Genomic DNA, 21,743 nt, shown 5'->3' with positions numbered 1-21,743 from the left:
TGCTTCCACAGTTAACGGGCCTACAGATGATGGTGCTCAACCTCTGAGTTATCCAAAAGGCACAGCAAAGAAGCAAAATGTTTTTCCTAAATTCCCCCAGATCGTTTAATCCCAGTCTCACAATTTTATTTATTTTTTATTTTATTTATTTATTTTGGCAGAGATAGGGTCTCACCATGTTGCCCAGGCTGGACTTGAACTGGGCTCAAGCAATCCGCCCACCTCGGCCTCCCAAAGTGCTGGGATGTATAGGCATAAACCACCACATATGGCCTCCCCACCATTTTATTTTCTCCCCTGGCTATCACAACCAGGAATAAGAGAGGGAGGGGGAACTCAGTGGTGATTTTATGCTAAGGATTATGAGTAAAATCATCAATTTTACAAATGAAGAAACTAATTAAATGTCTAAGGCCACATAGCCAGAAATGAAAGATGTGAAGCCAGCCTGCTTTGTCTTCTTCTGGAGCCTCTCCTTGAGGCTGATACACCCGATCATAGCTCCATTATCCTAAGAGTGTTAGCCATATCCAGTGGCCAGCGCACTCTAGACATTTTTGTCACCGTAGAGAGATCTGTTAGAAATGGATGCAAGAGGGCCAGGTGCGGTGGCTCACGCCTGTAATCCCAGCACTTTGGGGGCCGAGGCGGGCAGATCACAAAGTCAGGAGATCGAGACCATCCTGGCCAACATAGTGAAACCCCGTCTCTACTAAAAATACAAAAATTAGCTGGGCATGGTGGCGCACGCCTGTAATCCCAGCTACTTAGGAGGCTGAGGCAGAAGAATTGCTTGAACCCAGGAGGCAGAGGTTGCAGTGAGCCGAGATTGCGCCACTGCACTCCAGTCTGGCGCCTGGCAACGGAGAGAGACTCTGTCTCAAAAAAAAAAAAAGAAATGGATGCAAGAGATTGTCCCATTTTTAGCCTTGTCTCTGCTCTCTTGGGAAAGTGGGAAGGTTACTTTAATTTTTAGCCTTGTCTCTGCTCTCTTGGGAAAGTGGGAAGGTTACTTTAAATGACATTATCTCATGATATATAAATAAAAGAAAAATAATTTCTGGCCATTTCAATTATGGCATAAGATTCAATTATCTGACACCCACCCTCACCCTCTCCCCAACAAAATTGTGTGGTCACTACTTTATCCTCAAGAGCCTGGCACAGAGTAGGTGCTCAAAAAATCATCATTCATGCTCTGGCAAGGTGGCTCATGCCTGTAATCCCAGCACTTTGGGAGGCCAAGATGGGCAGATCACGAAGTCAAGAGTTTGAGACCAGTCTGGTCAACATGGTGAAACCCCGTCTCTTATAAAAATACAAAAATTAGCTGGGCTTGGTGGCGCATGCCTGTAATCCCAGCTACTCGGGAGGCTAAGGCAGGAGAATCACTTAAACCCGGGAGGCGGAGGTCGCAGTGAGCTGAGATCACGCCACTGCACTCCAGCGTGGTGACAGAGGGAGACTCCATCTCAAAAAAAAGTCACTCACTGGAAAGCAAACAAAACAATGAATGAAGCCAGCAAAATGGACCATGTTCACAATTTGATGGAAATTGGGTATTTTATTATGTAATCAGAAGAAGGAAATGATAAAATAGAGTAATTGCCAATTATAGGAAATAAGCAGTCCCAGTTGCCCCCTATGCAGCTTTAATTAATAGCTTACTCCTGTGTGCAGAAGAAGAAGTGCCTGTGAATTTCTGTAGCAAGTAAGCAGAACTCAAATTGGCTGTAACACAAAGACATTGTAAAGGAACAAACTGAAAGTTCTACAAGTATTTCTAATCCTCAGCCAAAATATTCATGGAAATCTGGGGATGATCTGGCTCATTTCACTCTTCCAGGTCCGTATCTTTTTTCTCCACCTTCTATCCCTGTCTGCACCACGGGATTCCCTTTTCTTGTTTAAGCAAATCATTTCTCTTTGATGAAACGCTTGCTCCAGTGCATTAAAGCCTCTAGGACTCTGACAGTAGTGAGAATAGTTCACAAACCAGAAAAACCAGAGCTTTTATCTCCAGGACTGTTGCCGAATTCTCCAACTTTTTTAAAAGTGTATATTTTTGTCATTGACTACAGTCTAATAAAAGGCTTCAGGTACTGGCAGACTGAGCCATCGAGGAGCCAAGACCATAACGATGGAGCACTGCAAATTCCCAAAAGCATCCCTAAGTTGGGAGAGCTGCATTCAGTTTACAGTTCTTGTTTAATGTGATGGAAGCCTTCCCACTGTAAAAGGCACAAGATGAAGCATTGCATACGGGAACTGGCTTGTATTTTAGTTTGGTATTTTTTAACTCTGCTTTTTGGTGAATGTTCTTGTTGAGGACCAGGAGATGGTTTAGGGCAATAGAAAAAAGGAGCTCCAGGCCGGGCGCAGTGGCTCAAGCCTGTAATCCCAGCACTTTGGGAGGCCGAGGCGGGTGGATCACGAGGTCAAGAGATCGAGACCATCCTGGTCAACATGGTGAAACCCCCGTCTCTACTAAAAATACAAAAAATTAGCTGGGCATGGTGGCGCGTGCCTGTAATCCCAGCTACTCAGGAGGCTGAGGCAGGAGAATTGCCTGAACCCAGGAGGCGGAGATTTTGGTGAGCCGAGATCGCGCCATTGCACTCCAGCCGGGGTAACAAGAGCGAAACTCCGTCTCAAAAAAAAAAAAAGAAAAAGAAAAAAGGAGCTCCTGGCTGGGCACGGTGGATAATGCCTGTAATCCCAGCACTTTAGGAGGCCAAGGTGGGAAGATTGTTGGAGCCCAGGAGTTTGAGACCAGCCTGGGCAACATTTTAAGACCCCGTCACTAAAAAAAAAAAAAAAAAAAAAAAAAAAAAAAGACAAAGTTAACCAGGCGTGGTGGTGCTACTCAGCTAGCTGCTTGGGAAGCTGAAGTGGGAAGATCATTTGAGCCCAGGAGTTCAAGGCTGCAGTGAGCCATGATCACACCACTGCCCTCCAGCCTGGGTGATGGAGTGAGACCCCTGTCTCAAAATAAATCAAGAAAAGAAAGAAAGGAACTGCCATCAGGAGTCTTGTCTCATTTACCTCTGTGACCACAAGGGAGGAAGAAGTCCCTGGGGAGTCAGACAGATATGATACCTGATCTTGGCCTCCCTCTAACTAGCCGGTGACTTCAGCCAAGCCATGTGCTCTCTCTGAGTAGCTACTTCTTTGGGCCTCAGTGATCTCATCTGTAAAATGGGGGTATGACATTTCTGGCATATCAAGACCCCTTGTAAAGTTCAAAAGAGGAAATAGAGGTGAAAGCACTTTGAAAATTTAAGACATCCCAGACAGGTGAGGAGATGATGGGACATTCAGACCAGGTTTATATATGGCCAGACCTGCCTGCCCCCTTCTCTTCTGCAAGGTCCAGGGACAGAGTGGAACCTGCTCACCACCTGCCCCGCACCTGAACATGGCATTTGAGAGCATTCACCATGAAGGACTCTGTATCAATTGCTTGGTTTTTATTAGTGAAAAGTGTGATGACATTATCAATAATTATTAGTATACCATTTCTGGAGTATGTACTCTGCTAAGCATTTTATATACCTTATCTCATGCCGCCCAGCCCTGGGAAGTGAGTGTGCTGTTAGTATCTCCATTTTCAGACAAGAAAACCAAGGGTCAAGAGAAGTGAGGTAACCTGTATAGGGCCACACAGGTAGTATAGAGCAGAGCTGGGGTTTAAGTCCAAGTGTGTGCTCTTGACCCTCACACTTCTTAAATAATACACCGTACTTTAAAAAGTAATATGGCCGGGTGCAGTGGCTCACGCCTGTAATCCCAGCACTTTGGGAGGCCGAGGCCGGTGGATCACAAGGTCAGGAGTTCGAGACCAGCCTGACCAACATGGTGAAACCTCATCTCTACTAAAAATACAAAAATTGGTGGCACATGCCTGTAATCCCAGCTACTCAGGAGGCTGAGGCAGGAGAATTGCCTGAACCTGGGAGGCAGAGTTTGCAGTGAGCCAAGATCGTGCCACTGCACTCCAGCCTGGGCGACAGAGTGAGACTTCGTCTCAAAAAAAAAAAAAAAAAAAAAGTAATAATATGGAATGCTAATGGTACACTAGGCAAAATTATCTCCATTTTACAGCAGCTACTCAGAGAGGAGACATGGCTTGCCTAAAGTCATCAGCTAGTTAGACGGCAGGCCAGGATCAGTATCATACCTGTGTGACTCCCTGGGGGCTGCTCCCAACCACTGCCCTGCACCGAGGGGCTGAACAGTATTATCCCTTGCCTAAAAGCCAGAGTGACTGAAATTTCAAATTCTGGAATTTCATGACCCTTCAATGAGTTTGCATAATCCCCTGTTCAGGCCACTCTTACCAGAAGCACCAACACTTTTTAATGACCCCACTCTACCTTCCCCACCCTTCAGAAATACTGTTTAAGAGCAAGTCTAAGAAACAGCTTTGAGACAGGGACACCAGGGAAAATATTTGGTTCCCTGGATACAGCCTCAAGTGTTGGGTGAGATTTCCTCTCACAAGACACGTCCCTTCTGATGGAGGCAGAACGGAACTGAGATTAGAATAGAGCAGAAACAGAAGTGGGAGAAACTTGCCGACAGAGCATAATGACATGTGCACAAATCTGCTTGTGAATGAAAAAGCTAGAAACGTCTTCCACCGGTGCTTTAAGGTCATGGCAGCCTCCTTCAGCAGGGAAAAGATTCCAGAAAGATAGCAGCAATACTACTGGGAGGCATCTAGCAATTAAGAGGCCGGGTATGGTGGCTCACACCTGTAATCCCATAATCCCTGCACTTTGGGAGGCTGAGGGAGGAGAATCGCTTGAGCCCAGGAATTCAAAACCAGCCTTGGCAACATAGTGAGACTCTCTCTCTCTTTCTCTCTCACTCTCTCTCTCTCCACATATGTGTGTGTGTGTTTGTGTGTGTGTGTGTACATATACATATATATAAAAGAGGCGGCCAGGCGTGGTGGCTCATGCCTGTAATCCCAGGACTTTGGGAGGCCAAGGCAGATGGATCACAAGGTCAGGAGTTCGAGACCAGTCTGACCAACAAGATGAAACCCCATCTCTACTAAAAATACAAAAATTAGCCAGGTATGGTGGTGTGCACCTGTAATCCCAGCTACTCAGGAGGCTGAGGCAGGAGAATCGCTCGAACCCGGGAGGTGGAGGTTGCAGTGAGCCAAGATCACACCATTGCACTCCAGTCTCGGTGGCAGAGCAAGACTCCATCTCAAAAAAAAAAAAAAAAAAAAAGGGCAAAAGGAAACATAATGTTGTATACCTTGAATTCATACAATATATTTTTTTAAAAAGACAAAGGAGTCACTCAGCTGCCATTGGGACCTACAAAGTACAAATGGGTAGAAAACTCAGAAGTAGAGCAGATGGAAATGAAGGAAAATTGACTCATTTGTTCATTCCACAAATATTTATTGAGCCCCATGATGAGCTAGGCACTGTCTTAGGGGCTAGGAAAACACCAGGAAACGAAACAAATCTCTGCATTTGTGGAGCTTACGTTCCAGTGGCAAAAGAGCTGGAAAGGCAAATGACACAGAGGATCTGATATGAGAGTTGCCATCCAAGCTCGGGAGACTTTCATCAGTGAGCTACATGCTGCAGATTTCTTGAAGTATAATAATAAATTTTTTTTAACTTTTAAGTTCGGGGGGGTATATGTGAAGATTTGTTACAGAGGGAAACTCGTGTCACAGGGGTTTATGGTACAGATTATTTCATCAGCCAGGTATTAAGCCCAGTACCTAATAATAATTATAACAAATCCCAGCACTTTGGGAGGCCAAGGTAGGCAGATCACCTGAGGTCAGGAGTTTGAGACAGCCTGGTCAATATGGTGAAACCCTGTTTCTACTAAAAATACAAAAATTAGCTGGGCGGGCCGGGCGCAGTGGCTCACGCCTGTAATCCCAGTACTTTAGGAGGCCGAGGCGGGTGGATCACAAGGTCAAGAGATCGAGACCATCCTGGTCAACATGGTGAAACCCCATCTCTACTAAAAATACAAAAAATTAGCTGGGCATGGTGGTGTGTGCCTGTAATCCCAGCTACTCAGGAGGCTGAGGCAGGAGAATTGCCTGAACCCAGGAGGCGGAGGTTGCGGTGAGCCGAGATCGCGCCATTGCACTCCAGCCTGGGTAACAAAAGCGAAACTCCATCTCAAAAAAAAAATTAGCTGGGCATGGTGGTGCATGCCTGTAGTCCCAGCTACTTAGGAGGCTGAGGTATGAGAATTGCTTGAACCTGGGAGGCAGAGGTTGCAGTGAGACAAGATTACGCCACTGCACTCTAGCCTGGGTAACAGAGTGAGAGTTTGTCTCAAAAAATAAAAATAAAAATAAATAAATTATAACAGTCACCTTTACGTTGGCCTCTGTTCACCGTGTTCTGTGCACAACCCTAGTAGGTATCAGTAAATCTATTTTAGAGATTTAAAATAGTAAGTTCTACTAAAGTTAAGTAAGCTGGGCTTCGAACACAAGTCTCTCTAAACCTGAAGGCTCTCTTCGCTCATCTTTATCATGTGGTCTCTCAATGGCCTCCACATCCTGAGTGTTCGGACCATCACTTTATCCACGGTTATGCTGGTTAGTGTTTCTCAGCTATTGTTGTCAAGTGGTCCTGATCCACAGCCCAAGAAAGGGTTCTGAGAGCTCTAGCAAGAAAGAACTTAGGATGAGTTCATAGAAAGTGAAAGCAAGTTTATTAGAGAAGTAAAGAAACAAAAGAATGGCTACTCCATAGGCAGAGCAGTACCGAGGGCTGCTAGATGGCTATTTATGATTATTTCTTGATCATATGCTAAACAAGGGGTGGATTATTCATGAATTTTCTAGGAAAGGGGCAGGCAGTTCCCAGAACTGAGGATTCCTCCCCTTTTTAGGCCATATAGGGTAACTTCTGGACATAGCCATGGCATTTGTAAACTGTCATGGCACTGATGGGAGTATCTTAAAGCATGCTAATACATTATAATTAGTATATAGTAAGCAGTGAGGACCACCAGAGGTCATTTTCATCACCATCTTGGTTTGGGTGGGTTTTGGCTGGCTTCTTTGCTGCATCCCATTTTATCACCTGGGTCTTTATACCTGTATCTTGTGATACCAGCCCTGCTGACCTCCTATCTCGTCCTGTGACTAAGAATGCCTAACCTCCTGGGAATGTGCCCCAGTAGGTCTCAGCCTTATTTTACCCAGGTCCCATGCAAGATGGAGTCACTCCAGCGTGAACACCTCTGACACAACTAGCTCTGGAAAAGAAGGGCACTGATTTGTAGCACTTGCCATTTTCTGTGGTGTAAATACTCTCACCTTGACTGACTTAATGATTTGGGAAAAGAAGAGCAGTAGCATGGCATTAAATGGTGTTACTTCCATGCAGATTCCATAACCACAAGAGCAAAGATCATAGTAAATATAGTAAAACAGTTGGAAAGTGAAGAGTTGTATTACCTTTGCTTTTAATACATTGTATTTCATTGTAAGTTTATGTACTTTAAAACTGGTTGTACCTTACAACCAGCTTGAAAATGGGATAGTGGGCTTTCATGAGGGGCCAAGAGCCAGCTCTCCACCACCATTTCTCTCTCAAAGGATTCTTTCCTCTCACTTGTGCTGCCTGGTACTTGCCAAGGAATCTATTTTTGACTCTTTTTTCATATTTCTGTGTTGTCCTGACCTGTGGCTTCCACTTTTGTTTTGTTTTAATCTTTGAATCCCACATTGGCTTCACAAAGAGTCTGAATCCCCTTTGAAAACATAGCCTGCATTAGGTGACAAGGAAGTTTCTTGACTAAATATTAGAAGCCTCTAAGTTGAGAGGAAATATTTCTTCTGTGACGGTGAAACAAATCCTGGATGTTAAGATTAAGAATTTTTCTATATGTCCCAAATGAGTTTGACTTTTCTGTTTTTACAATTTGGTGATTCCTTTCTAAAACCCTTACCCAAATATGATGTTTCTACCAACAAATCAGAGACAGGCTATGACTCTAAACCTAATACAATCCATTTGTTTTAATTATAAACTCCCTAAGGAGGACTTATTTCAGCCTCTATCTATACATGAGTCACAAAGAATAAAGAAACTTGGAAAAGCGTAAATCAGAGACATTCTAACAGGGTTGATTAAAAATGGAAACATGAAAACCCCGACAGTAAGCACGTACTCCAAAATTAGTGTAAAGTTGATTCTGATTTTCTAATTAATTTTTGCTAATTCTTAGGTTCCCAGAGGATGTACATGATTTGTTTGCTTTATGCGTGGTTTCTGTTGAGCGCAAGATTTCTAAATGTGTTATACTGTGAATAGACAGTATCTAGAATATCTAAATTACAAGTACTGCAGTTCATTTTCAGTATCTCTTCACACACGTTACACTTGAGACTTTTAAGTTTTTGAAAGACGCAGTACTTTTTCACTCCTTCCTACAGGTTGTTTTTCACGGGAAAAGAGAAAACTGACAGTTGGCAAAGCAAAAAGTTTCCAAACCACAGGGTGTCTGCTACTTGCATAATCACTGAAGCCAAAATTTCCATTTTCTACAAGGCGATGGGAGAACTTTCATTTCTGGTTAACCTGAACTGCAGATGAAAACGAAAATCCCCCACCCCCAACCCACAGAGTGTGCTCTCAGCTTTTCTTGGTTCCATTTTTGGGACTTTTCCTGTTTACAGTATCTGTGCCCTCCCATTTTTTTTTTTTTTTGACTCATTGATACTGTACCATGATGTCTAAAAATACAGCCTAACAAGTGGTTTTAAGCAAAGAGGCTGTTTCTTTCTGGAGAGGAACAGCAGAAATATCCTGCATGTTTTTCTGAAAATAAATGTTAGACAGTCTCTTCTTGGTGCTTAATATGAGTTTCTAATTGGAGAAGCACAATCAGAATATAAAGAGAATCTTGCTTTTCACTGCAATTTCTTCCATGTAGATATATGCCCTGATTTTTCCCTCTCATGTTGTTTGTTGAGCATCTTTTGAGCTGGCCCAGCCCCTTATGAACTGTGGGACCTCAGGCAAGTTATTCTCAACCTCGTGGAATCTCAGATTGTGGAAACTATCTGCTTCACAGGGTAGGTTTGAGAGCTTAATGGAGAAAATGTATGTAAACGTGCATGACATAGACAAAGCCATCAACACATATTAACTTGCATTTCATGTAGGTGAGAGCAAAGGTATCCTGACCCAAGACATGATCTGGTCACGATCAGTTAAGTGTTAGAGTTTACCACTTTCTTTCCCCAGCTTTGGACATATGGGCAGCTAAAAATGGTGGTTGTAAGTTAGTCTGTTGATTATCACTGGGAAAATCAGATTGAATGAATCCTCAGCTATTAGGTTTTTGGGTCTCTCCAGGGTTTAACTGGTGGGTTGATTTTTAACTTAAATATGACAGCTTGGTGTCTTAATAATGCAGAAGAGACTGGGCATGATGGCTCATGCCTGTAATCCCAGCACTTTGGGAGACTGAGGCAGGAGAATCACTTAAGCCCAAGAGTTCAAGACTAGCCTAGGCAACACAGTGAGACCCTGTCTCTACAAAAAAAAAAAAAAAAACAAAAATGTAATTAGCCAGGTGTGATGGTGTATACCTGTAGTTCCATCTGCTTGGGAGGCTGAGGTGGGAGGATTGCTTAAGCCCAGGAGGCTGAAGCTACAGTGAGCTATGGTTGTACCACTGTACTCCAGCGTGGGTGATATAGAGAGACCTTGTCTCAAATAATAATAATCTAGGAAAACTTATTTCCTGGGAAAAATAAGCACTTAAGCAACTTCAGATAACCATTTCTGGAGAACAGGATAGTATTCAATAGCTAAGACATTATTTCCACTAACAGTAGTACTAACAGCACTAGGGTAAGGATAAACTGGTAATACATGTCAAGCACTTAGCACAGACCCTAACACCTAACCTATACTCAATAAATAGTGTATTACTGATGATACGATTATCATCTATGCTTCTAAGGTATAGTTTATAAGTTCAACCTCCCTTAATATAAGAGGCAAAACTAAATGAGACTGATTTTTATCCTTCCCATTTCACAGGAGCAGAAACTGAGAGAGAGATACCATGATGTTCTCTTAGATAAATGGCACGGCTGGGACACAAACTCATACCTCCCGACTCTAAATCCTGTACACGTCTCATTGACACCAGGCTAGTGTCTGCTGATGGCCTTCAGCTCCAGGCTTTATAAGTTGCTTTGTTTCTTTCTTTTTCTTTCTTCCTTTAAAACCTGGCTTTTCTTTTTACCAGACTTATGAGATCAGGCTAGACTCTGATAAGGGATTGTCATTTATGAGAATGCCCTCTCTGGGGAATGTCTGCCCAAAGCTGGCTGGAACTGCCTGCCAGGTTGGCACTGGAGCTGCAGCAATGGCTGTTCACTGACTGACCAGCCTTTCTTGTTTACTTTCTCCCAACCTCTGCCAGGCAGAAAGGAGCATGCAGTTAAATGTTCAGAAAACACCATCAGCCCTCCAATCTCTACTTGGAGCCACTTGATCAAGAGCAGTGGTCCAATATAAGTTCTCATCATCTATTTTTTTCTTTTTTTTCTTTTTCTTTTTTTTGAGACAGTGCCTCACTGTAGCCCAGGCTGGAGTGCAGTGGCACAGTCATGGCTCGAAAGGCCTGGGCTCAAGTGATCCTCCTGCCTCAGCCTCTCAAGTAGATAGAACTACAGATATACGCCTGGCTAATTTTTGTAGAGACAGGGTCTCACTCTGTTGCCCAGGCTGATCTCAAAATTCCTACGCTCGAGCAATCCTCCCACTTCAGCCTTCCAAAGCATTAGGATTACAAGAGGGAACCACTACACCTGACCTTCTCCATCAGTTTCCTCATTTCTTGTGCTTCCTGGGTAAAGAGAAGTGAGTTAGAACTCAATTCCATGCTAGTATATCTACTTCAGAGCCTTTATTATCTGAAAATAACTTATTTGTTTAATTGTTAACAGTTTCTTTACTTCTCCTCACCTCTAAAGCAGTTGTTCTCAAAAGAGATGATTTTGTGCCCCAGGGGACATTTGGCAAGGTGTGGAGACATATGGGGGAGGATCTACTGACATCTAGTGTAGAGGTCAGTATAGTGTAGAGCACCCTATAGTGCCCAGGACTATGCTCCACGATAATAAGTTACCTGGCTGCAAATACTAGCAGTGTTGAGGTTGGGAACTGTCGGGCAAGCTCCAGAGATAGTGCTCTTTCAGTCTTATTGGCTGGTATATAATAGCACCAAGAACAGCGCTTTGCACTTAGAGAGTGCTCAGTACATATTGATTGAGTGAATGAATGAACACATAATCCAGAGCTTTTCCACACTGAATTAATTACCTGTGTGCTAGGCTCTATCTTAATCCCTGAGTAATGTGGAGTCAGTTCCGGGAGGCCACATAACTGACAAATATCATCCTGTATTCTGAGTGTTCACATAAGCCTGACAGAGCCATGGAAGCAGGCCAACAGGTGGAGATTAATTCCATCCTGACTGCCCAAGGAAGATCGATAGCAAACATAGACACTGTTTTTAGCAGTTGCCCATATTTCATCAGTGTGGGACCAGAAGTAGCCAAGGTATGGTGATTGTAAAACCTTGCTCCTCTTCTGGCCTTGCCTCGAGACAATGACCTGAACCAGCCAACTCTGATTTGGTAATTCTAGATCAAGCTCTTCAGAGCAGGTGTTAGGCTTTGCAATCAAGATGATATGTTAAGTGCCTAAGCTACAGTGATTTCATATATAGGATGTATGAGATAGGAAATACTTTGTACAGAAGTAATGTAGCACTTGAGAGCATGGATTCTGGAGTCAGAACACCTGGGTTTACATCCTACTCTGCCTCTTCCTGGCCCTATGACCTTGTAGGGTGGGTCAGCCATGTACCTTTCTGAGCCTCAATTTTCTCATTCATAAAATGAAGCTGGTAATGGGATCCACCTTACAGTGTTGTTATGAGAATTTATTTAAAAGACATAGAGAAGGGATTTCGCCACATTGGCCAGGCTGGTCTCAAATTCCTGACCTCAGGTGATCTGCCCACCTCAGCCTCCCAAAGTGCTGGGATTACAGGTGTGAGCCACCGTGCCCAGCCATAAAAGTCCTTGTATATAAATGAAAGTATTTGGGATAGTTATCAGGCACACAGTCAGCAGCTGTTATTATTATTATTATTAGCATTTCTCTTAAGGCAAATTACTTATTACTCAATTTCAGCTTTGGCAAACTGAATTCTCCTCTTCTTTATCATTTCTCCCCTCTTCTCTCATTCACTTCTCTTTCCTCATTTGCTTCGTTCACACTGCCTGCTTTTCTTCCTCTCTCATTGTCTTTCTCCTTCTCCACTTCCAGTGAACCTGCAGGATGTGTACACAAGCCCTACTTTGGTATGACTGATGGATCCTGAGATTCTACCCAACTTTATCACTGTGTGACCAGGCGCCACTTAACCTCTCTACACTTCAGTTTGGTCATCTATGAAATCTAAACAGAGCGGCTCATGCCCGTAACCCCAGCACTTTGAGAGGCCAGCATGAGAAAATTGCTTGAGTCCAGGAGTTCAAGACCAGCCTGGGCAATATAGCAAGACCCCATCTCTACAAAAAATAGAAAAAAATTAGCCAGGCATGGTGGCACATGCCTGTGGTCCCAGATACTCAGGAGGCTGAAGTGGGAGGACTGATTAAGCCCAGGAGGTAGAGGCTGCAGTGAGTCATGTTTGTGCCACTGTACTCTAGCCTGGGTGACAGAGCAAGACCCTGTGTCAGAAAAAAAAAGGAGGGGGGAATCTAAACAATGACTCTCCCTGGTAGGGTTGTTAACATCGTGAAAGAAGTGACTGCACATGTGAAGCAATCCATACTTGTGTGACATGTAGTAAGTGTTTGGCAGAAGCTAGGAGAATCGTTTATTGACACTTAAGAAAGAAGTCTCCAGTGATTGCACATTGGGAGGGTAGGCACTGTCTTAAAATAACTTGAAGGAAAATCACAGCTGACTCTGGAGACATCTGTGTCAGTCTAGGCCATTCTCTGAACGGGAGTGTCAATAGCTCATATTCAGTCAACACCCAGAGATGATATAAAGGGGCCCTGTTCAGCTAGGGTTGACATCATTGGGGTGAAATATAAAACTCCATCCACTCAATAGATCCCAAAGTAAGAACGTCCTAGATACATCCTTCTCCCGCTCTCCAGTTCCTCCAGAATATCTCATCTGATGAGGAGTTTAATAGCATATCTTCTTCTTTGGGTGGAAAGGTTGTTTTTTATGTGTGAGTTTTTCTGGGCCAAGGCTTGGGAGTTGCCAGGAACATCCTCGCTTTGGATTGTGCTGTCCGTTTAAATCATTTGTGAGCCAGGTGCAGTGGGTCACGCCTGTAATCCCAGCAGTTTGGGAAGCCAAGGCAGGAGAACTGCTTGAGCCCAGGGGTTGAAGACCAGCCTAGGCAACATAGTGAGATCCCCATCTGTACAAAAAATTAGCCAGGTGTGGTGGCACATGCCTATAGTCCCAGCTATTCGGGAGGCTGAAGTGGGAAGATCACTTGAGTTGGGGAGGTCGAGGCTGCAGTGAGTCGTGGTCGTGCCACCGTACTCCAGCCTGGGTGACAGAGTGAGACCCTGTGTGGAAAAAAAAAAAATCATTTGTGAATGTATTTATGTCAGTGTTAGCTGTGTCTGGGTTCTGAAAAGTTAAGACTTTCTTCACTCAGCAGATATTTATATACCATAGTCTTACCATATACCAGGCACCATTCTAGGCCCTGAGGAGGCAGTGGTGAATGAAGCAATCAAGTTCTTGGACAGTTTTGAACCATTGTAGGGCTCAACTGGAAGTGCAGAACCTGGTTAGATAGCTGGGTTTTCACCCTTCCAGATGGCAGATTTCACTCTAGATGGTGACCACACAGAAAACCCTGAGGAGGCATTTTTATGCAGCAGGACCTTTCTCACTAAGCTTTCAAAAAGGTCAAAAGGAATGAGAGAGAGAAAGAGAAGAAAAAAAATTTTTAAAGCTTGCTGCTTTCTTACCAATTTCATGTGTTTCTGTTCTGAAGAACAACTAAAGCAAAACCAAAGTAGGCTGGGATTTTGGTCATTTTTTGTATTTACTTCCTGTTGCCTTTTAAGCTGACCCCGGTTATTATAAATGGTTCCATACGGGTCTGTCTTGACTTGCCTTTTGGTTTCTTACCAACCCGCTCTCCTCTCTCATCTAAACCAGGCAGTGGGATTGGGGGCCAGGGTGGGGAGCGTGTTCTCATATAGACTTGAACCCCGGTATGGGCTGCCGCATTGGGGCCCTCCTTAAAACCAGACGTCTGGCCTATAGCCAATTCTCACTTCCCTTCTGATCTTCCTCATTTAACCACTGACCAGATGGATGAAGTCTTTTCACCAGTAATCAGCACTTGCACTCTGAGGACTGACTCTTATCAGCTGGGGAGCAAACACAGGCCAGCTGCAGACCGAGGTGGGAGTTTTAATCCAACACCTGTAATTTTTGCTTTCAAATTCCTGGGGTTCAGTGAGGGGGAAGGTGGTGGGAAGGGGATCAACTCAGGGTGGATGTGAAGAGAAGTTTTCCAAAGAGATCTTTTTTAAAAAATATGTTTATTTCATGTGAAGCGTTTGCTGCTATTAGCTGCCACTAGGTAGGGGCCAATTCGGAAACTATTCTGATAGTCTCTGGGGGTTCAGAAATGATCCTGTATTTGTAAATATAATCATTGTGCTCCACATACAGCTCCCTTCAAATATAACTCCTGTTTTTTTTGTTTTTGTTTTTGTTTTTAGAGACAGGGTCTTGCTGTATTGCCCAGGCTGGTCTTGAACTGCTGCTGGGCTCGAGCGATCCTCCTGCCTCAGCCTCCCAAGTAGCTGGGACTACAGGCACACACCACAATGCCCAGCTAATTTTTTAATTTTTTGTAGAGATGGGATCTCACTATGTTGCCCAGGTGGGCCTCAAACTCCTGGGCTCAAAGGATGTTCCCACCTCAGCCTCCCAAAGTGCTGAGATTATAAGCGTGAGCCAACACACCTGGCCCAGGTCAGGTTTTAAGATAAATTTAAAATGCCCAGTTAGGGTTTTATTTTTTTCTGCCTGTTGTTATAATTTAACAAATTTTTTAATTGACCTGTTGGGAAAAAGTTCATTTGAATAAGATGTTATTTATTCTATGAGTAACCTTGTGCACTTCACTTACGCTCTGGCTTGGGAGTCAGAGTTCTGAGTTTCAAGCCCAGGTCTGCCATTAACTAGCTGTGTGGCTTTGGGCACATCAGTTTCTTAGTTTCTCCATGTTTCAAGTAAGCAATGGTTAATAGATACCTTCTAAGATGCTTTCTATTTATAAATTCCACAATTCTAACTACTTCTGTTCAAATTATTTTTTTCTGGAAGTGAAATGAGTTTTCATGCCTGCTTCATGATTCTTTGTTTTCATTTTTCTACCCACTCATCTGGTCCATTGAAAATGGACTGCGTGGGAAGCTTTCTCACCATTTGTCGCTTTACAGTGTATGTAGTACCATCTGTATTGCTAAGTGGTTGAGCGCTTTGGGCTTTGGATTTGGGTCTGGTTCTGCCATTTATGAATCTTGTTATTTATTATCTCTCTAGCATCAGTTGGAGTGCTAAGAGTACCCACCTCATGTAAGCATCATGAAAGTTGATTATGTAAAGTGCTTAGTGCAATACCTAGAATATAGAAAGTGCCTAGGAGTGGTATTATTGGCGTAATTAAAGTTCCTTACTAGGTGCCAGGCACACAGAAGACTCTCAGAAACCGGTGGTTCCTTCTCTTTCTTTCTTTCCCCCACAGCAGCTCTGGAGAATTCTGCCATGTGCTTGTTAAACAGCTTTTTAACTTTACCTATTATTTATCCTCTTTAAAATGGGTCAGTAACATTCCTCCCATTAAAAATGCATTTATTAAAAATGGTAAAATACAGGCATGGCGTGGTGTCTCATGCCTGTAATCCCAGCACTTTGGGAGGCTGAGGCGGATGGATCACGAGGTCAGGAGTTCGAGACCAGCCTGGCCAATATGGTGAAACCCTGTCTGTACTAATAATACAAAAATTAGCCAGGCGTGGTGGCACACACCTGTACTCCCAGTGACTCGAGTGACTGAGGCAGAAGAATAGCTTGAACCTGTGAGGCAGAGGTTGCAGTGAGCAGAGATCATGCCACTTCACTCCAGCCTGGACAACAGAGCGAGACTCTGTCTCAAAAAAAAAAAAAAGGAGGTAGGGGAGAACATATAGATTACATAAAAGTGTAGCTGTCAGTTTTCAAACAAATGGGCACTACAATAATTGTGGGCCTCAGAAGTGGCTGATTTCATTCTCAGAGTTTCAGATTGAATGCTGTCAGGATATTTCTTATAAGCTTCAGAAAGTTCAAGTAACTTATCTAAGGTAACACAGCTAGTAAGAGAGAAACTACGATTTTGATCCAGCGTATAACTGCATTAGAACTCCTTTGCAACTTGCATCACTTCTCAGGCCTTAATTTCCTGGTAGTTAAAATGGGGATGCCCCCTTGATAAGTTAGCATAGAGGTTAAAATTCTATACATTAATGAGTGTTAAATGTCAAGTACTTTGCCTGGTGCACAGCAGAGTTTCTGTTTGTGTTGGTTGGGTCTCTTCCCTGGCACCACTTAAATCAGGGTTTGGTCACTCAGATGTCAAGACTTACTCCCAAGAGTCTGGCAGGTCATACATACATTTGGGTGAACCAGAGACCACAAACCTCATACAAATAGGGAAATACTCTGCCCTGCCCTGGCCAAATGTTGCCATGGAGGAAACTGAGCCCAGAATTTCCAGGTCTTACCATTTGTCAAAAGAAGCTGTCATCTTGTTTTTAATTATGTGACATTACCTGATTTCTAATATTATCAACTAATATTTATTCATAAGCACTGTAGTGATGAACAAAATGCATCCATCACTTTTCAACCTCCAATTTAAATAAGTTACAAGGGCAGGCCTTTCTGTTGCTAGCGACCATCAAATGCCCCCTAACCTACCAGCAGAGCCATCTTTCCACAGGGGAAAGAACTTAGTGAATACTGAACACCATGTGTGCTGTGCAGACATGTAACTGTGGTGTTTTTCTCTCCCTTTCATCTGCTCTCTCTTCTCCAGCCTGCCCCTTGTAATCGTTCATCACATGCCGTTCCCCAGATGTCAGCCTCTCTTGACTGTTGTGTTGTCATTGATGGGAACCTCAGTGATTATGAGTAGATTACTTTCTCATATTAATGACATCATTTGGAGAGTCTGTACTTTGGAACCCTTTTGCTTTGGTTTTGTCATAGAAACCTGTGGTGTCTTATGAAAATGCTTTTAGTTGCAAAAAGCAGAATCCAGCTGGGCACTATGGCTCACGTCTGTCATCCCAACACTTTGGAAGTCCAAGGCAGGCAGGTTGCTTGAGCCCAAGAATTCCAAACCAGCCTGAGCAACATAGTGAGATCCCGTCTCTGCAGAAATATAAAAATTAGCCAGGCATGATGGCATGTACACATAGTCCTAGCTACTCAGGAGGTGGAGGCAGGAGGATCATTTGAGCCCAGGAGGTCAAGGCTGCAGTGAGCCATGTTCGTGCCACTGCATTCCAGCCTGTGTTACAGAGGGACACTCTGTCTCAAAAATAAATAAGTAAAAGAAGCAGAATCCTCTCTCTTAGCTTAAGAGAGGAAAAAAAGTAGATTTTTAAAAGGAATACAGGGTGTTTCATGAAACTTAAGGACAAATATTCACCCAGATCAGTGAAAAGGACTATAAGTGACTGGAAAACATATTAAGAACCCTGACAACTCTCTTAAGCTTTTCTTCTTAGGCCACATGAATTCTCTTGCCTCCATTTTTTTTTTTTTTTTTTTTTTTGAGACAGAGTCTTGCTCTGTCACCCAGGCTGGAGTGCAGTGGCATGATCTTGGCTCACTGCAACCTCCACCTCCTGGGTTCAAGCAATTCTCCTGCCTCAGCCTCCCAAGTAGCTGGTATTACAGACACACACCACCGCACCCAGCTACTTTTTCATATTTTTTTAGTAGAGACAAGGTTTAACGTTGGCCAGGCCGGTCTTGAACTTCTAACCTCAAGTGATCCTCCTGCCTCGGCCTCTCAAAGTGCTGGGATTACAGGTACGAGCCACCACACAGATCTCTTGCCTCCTTCTAGCTACTTGTCTTCCTCATTCTTTCTGCAGATGGCTTTCCCTTTCTCCATACACACACAAACAATGGCTGCCCATAAACAACCAAGTTTTTATATTCTCGGACCCAATTCCAGATTCCCTGGACTGAGGTTCTGATTGGCCCAGTTTGAGTCAGGTGTCTATCCCTTGCCCAGTCAACTGAGGCCAAAGGGACAGGACCCAGTAAACCCTGGGCATAATGCCCACATTTGTCATGAAATGGTTAGACACATCAGAAAGATATCTACAGTTGAATAGTCTAGAATAAAAGACTTATGTGTTGATAAAAGGAATAATATGAGGGAGGTCCAAAGCAAAATGGAAAGGGAAAAGAGATGATTGTTTTTTTTTTCCGAGATGGAATTTCGCTCTTGTCACCCAGTCTGGAGTGCAGTGGCACGATCTCGGCTCATTGCGACATCACCTCCCAGCTTCAAGGGATTCTCCTGCCTCAGCCTCCCAAGTAGCTGAGATTACAGGCACCTGCCACCACACCTGGCTAATTTTTTTGTATTTTTAGTAGAGGCAGAGTTTTACCATGTTAGCCAGGCTGGTCTCTAACTCCTGACCTCAGGTGATCCACCTGCCTTAGCCTCCCAAAGTACTGAGATTACCAGTGTGAGCCAACGTGCCCAGCCTGATTTTTTAAAATCAGTAAATAAACTTATTTGGATTATGGGACAACAGAGTAGCTTTAAATATTTTATGAGTTATGACATGTTCCTTAATAGATTCATACTGTGTGATCTTTTGAGCATTATTTTGTTATATCTTTCTGTAAGGCATACAGCTAGGGTTGGCTTTCGAAGGTTGTTTCACTAAAGAAGTAAAGTGATTTAAACTGACACATTTATTTAGTTCTCTCTTAATTATTTCCTCCTCTGGTATAGTAAAGTAAAAAAAAGATGACTTTTTTCTTTTTTTTAGTTAGACATTAATTCAAATCTTGACTTGGCTGTTTTCTTCCCCAGGTAACTTTGAGTAAATTGCCATAAACTCTGTACCTCAATTTCCTATCTATAAAATGGGGATGTTGCCATGTTGTACATTTTTGCAGAGCTTTACTGAGAGACTACATGTAAGGTGCCCAGCTCAGTGCCTAGAACTAATAAAGATTTGTTCCCTTTCCCCTGGACACCTACGGTGTATATTTGACCTTGACTTTGCAGAATTAATGAAATAGGCTGTGGCCATGGGACAAAGTCAAGCTTGCTAACTTACCTCTTAGCACTACCTCAGTGGTTCCTGCAAAGCACATCTTCATAATACCATGATCTAACCAGTTAAGCTAGTTTTTAGACTCTTAGAACAGAGTTCAATCAAAAATATGCATTCAATAATTAGTGTTTTCACATTGAAAACAGGTAACTTATTCCAATATGAGCCTCAATTTGTTTATCCGTTAAATGGGGATAATACTAATCCCAGAACGTAACTGTGCTGCTCAGAGATAATATTTATAGAAAACACCTCATGCAATGCTGAATAGGTTGTTGGTATTCAGTAATGGAGGCAATTTTCTTTTTCAATTAGGTTTATATGTATCTGAGTTTCCAGGTCTTACAGTTTTGTACAGCGTCTCAGAGACAAAATGCTGCCCCTGCTTTTCAAAAGTAACCTAGCAATTCCACATCCATGGACAAGGCTAGATGGTAAAGTTCATGGTGACATTGCTTGTGATATCAAAAGGTTGGAAACAACCTAACTGTTTCTCTTATTCAATTATCATGTATCCACACAATGATTATAGAGGATACTATAGAGTCTTTAAAAAGAATGAGGTCCACCTCTGTGTGCTGATATCAGAAAGATCACTAAGAAATACTGAACTTAAAAAGCAAGAGGCGGCCGGGCACGGTGGCTCACGCCTGTAATCCCAGCACTTTGGGAGGCCAAGGCGGGTGGATCATAAGGTCAAGAGATCGAGACCATCCTGGTCAACATGGTGAAACCCCGTCTCTACTAAAAATACAAAAAATTAGCTGGGCACGGTGGCGTGTGCCTGTAATCCCAGCTACTCAGGAGGCTGAGGCAGGAGAATTGCCTGAACCCAGGAGGCGGAGGTTGCGGTGAGCAGAGATCGCGCCATTGCACTCCAGCCTGGGTAACAAGAGCGAAACTCCGCCTCAAAAAAAAAAAAAAAAAGCAAGAGGCAAAACAGCAAGTGAAGCATAGTCCTACTTGAATTGAAAAAAAAAGAACAACAAAAATATATATATATACACACATACATACATGGATACACACACATATACACACATATATATCAAATTTCTGGAAGGTTATACTCACACAGAAATATCAAGAGTACTTAATTTGCAAAACAACATATTCAATATAATAATATGTACTAAAGTAAAATCTGAAAATTTTTAATGTGTAAATATATATCTGAAAATACGTATGCAAGTGATCTGTGAGGATTCTTCTCAAACTAACAGGATGGTGATTTCTGTAGATAAAATGGTTTGGAACATGAGTTACTCAAGGAGTATCTTGGCATTCTATGCACTGTTTAAGTATTTTACAAAGATTTTTTCGGTATTGCAATTCTGAATAATAAAAATCTAAATATAATTGGAAATTTATATATCGAACTGTTCTTAACTATGTATCTTAACTGTTCTTAACTATGGTGGTGATATACTAAAAGTGGAGGAGGAAGTTTCCAAAATGAAGACTTTTTTTTTTTATTTTAAGAGATAAGGTCTGTGTTGCCCACAGGCTTGGGTGCAGTGGCTATTCACAGGCGTGATCATGGCTCACTACAGCCTTGAACTCCTGGCCTCAAGCAATCCTCCCACCTCAGCCTCTTGAGTAGCTGGGACTATAGGTGCATGCCACCATACCCAGAGAGATGTTAAATACATCAGTGAATAAAGGCTTTTTCTTTTCTTTTTTTGGAAAAGGGTCTTTGTCACCCAGGCTGGAGTGCAGTGGTGCAATCTCAGATTACTGCAGCCTCAACCTCCCAGGCCGAAGTGATTCTCCCAACTCAGCCTCCTGAGTAGCTGGGACTACAGGCACATGCCACTACCCCAGGCTCATTTTTGTATTTTTTGTAGAGAGGGAGTTTCACCATGTTGGCCAGGCTGATCTCAAACTCCTGGCCTCAAGCAATACGCCTGCTTGGCCCCCCAGAGTGTTGGGATTACAGGCATGAGCCACTGTGCCCAGCTGAACGAAGGCTGTTTTTTTTTTTTTAGACAGTCTCGCTGTGTCACAAAGTTGTAGTGTAGTGGCGTGATCGCGGCTTACTCCAAACTCTACTGCCTGAGTTCAAGCAAATTCTCAGGCCTTAGCTTCCTGAGTAGCTGAGATCACGGGTATGCACCACATGCCTGGCTAATTTTTGTATTTTTTAGTAGAGACGGGGTTTCACTATGTTGCTCAGGCTGGTCTCAAACTCCTGGCCTCAAGTGATCCACCTGCCTCAGCCTCCCAAAGTGCTAGACGTGAGCCAATGTGCCCAGCCGGCTTTTTTTTTTTTTTAACAAAACATTAATTC

The 21,743-nt window shown here is 43.1% G+C and overlaps 1 protein-coding gene across 4 annotated transcripts in view; it reads left to right on the top strand.

Moving 5' to 3' along the window:
• FRMD4B (FERM domain containing 4B) overlaps window positions 1–21,743 on the top strand; it is a 354,838-nt gene that overhangs the window by 195,562 nt on the left and 137,533 nt on the right. The window contains exon 1 of one of the 4 annotated variants that reach the window (XM_012473982.2): window positions 14,407–14,492. The exons of the other annotated variants lie outside the window; for them this stretch is intronic. The gene's annotated coding sequence lies outside the window, so the exon portion shown is untranslated. Of the gene's footprint in view, window positions 1–14,406; window positions 14,493–21,743 lie in introns of those variants that run through there. 4 annotated transcript variants of the gene reach the window in all.

This window comes from Aotus nancymaae, unplaced genomic scaffold, assembly GCF_030222135.1.
Source record: "Aotus nancymaae isolate 86718 unplaced genomic scaffold, 86718_ANA_hifiasm-v0.15.2.pri h1tg000046l, whole genome shotgun sequence".
In the NCBI taxonomy this organism is placed as follows: domain Eukaryota; kingdom Metazoa; phylum Chordata; class Mammalia; order Primates; family Aotidae; genus Aotus; species Aotus nancymaae.
The sequence above is the reverse complement of the archived record's forward strand: the minus strand, read 5'-3'. Positions and strand labels throughout refer to the sequence as shown.